Source organism: Chrysochloris asiatica, unplaced genomic scaffold, assembly GCF_000296735.1.
Source record: "Chrysochloris asiatica unplaced genomic scaffold, ChrAsi1.0 scaffold00166, whole genome shotgun sequence".
Classification (NCBI taxonomy): Eukaryota; Metazoa; Chordata; class Mammalia; order Afrosoricida; family Chrysochloridae; genus Chrysochloris; species Chrysochloris asiatica.
The window spans coordinates 2,066,396-2,067,576 of record NW_006408684.1 but is presented as its reverse complement, the minus strand read 5'-3'; positions in this window follow the sequence as shown (position 1 = coordinate 2,067,576).

Below are 1,181 nucleotides of genomic sequence, written 5' to 3'. Positions count from 1 at the left end.
AAAAAAAAAACTACCAGCCATCACTGGAAGATTCAGCAAAGTGGCAGGGTATAAAATCAACATTCAAAAATCAGTTGGATTCCTCTATAGTAACAATGACAGTGCTGAAAAGGACACTAGGAAAGTAATACCATTTACAATAGCCACCAAAAGGATGAAATATCTAGGAATAAATGTAACCAGAGAAACAAAGGACTTATGCAAAGAAAACTACAGAACACCACTACAAGAAACCAAAATAAATTTACAAAAGTGGGAGAATATACCATGCTCCTGGATAGGAAGACTTAACATTGTGAAAATCTCAATACTACCCAAAGCAATTCACACCTATATTGTAATCCCAATCCAGATTCCAACGACATTCTTCAAAAAGATGGAAAAAACAATTACAAATTTTATATGGAAAGGAAAGAGACCAAGGATAGCAGAGCAGTGCTTAAGAAGAAGAATAAGGTTGGAAACCTCTCACTCCCTGATTTCAAATTTTAATATATGGTTACAGTGGTCAAAAACAGCTTGGTACTGGTACAATGAAAGATACATTGATCACTGGAACAGAATTGAGAATCCAGAAATTAACCCATCCACATACAGCCAACTGATTTTAGACAAGTGCCTAAATATATTGGATGGGGAGGTGATAGTCTCTTCAACAGATGGTGCTGGCAGAACTGGAAAGCAATATGCAAAAGACTGAAATAAGATCTTTACCTCACACTTTACACAAAAACCAACTCAGTATGGATTAAAGATCTAAATGTGAATCCCAGAGTTATGAAGGCCATCAATGAAAAAATAAGGACAAATGTGAGGGCTCAAATTCAGGGCATACACAGACTACCAAACATTTTGAAAACCATACAAACGAAAGTAGACAAAATAGATGAGTGGGACATACTAAAAATTAAAAACTTATGTGCATCAAAAGACTTCACCAAAAAGGCTAAAAAGGGAGCCCAAAGAATGGGAAAAAATCTTTTACAATTACACATTGGACAAGGGACTCATTTCTAAAGTAGATACGAAACTACAACACCTCTCCAAGAAAAAGACAAATAATCCAATTTAAAAATGGGCACAGGACATGAACAGACACTTCACTAAGGAGGAGATCCGGCAGCCAACAAACATGAAGAAATGTTCACGGTCACTAGCCATGAGAGAGATGCAAATCAAAA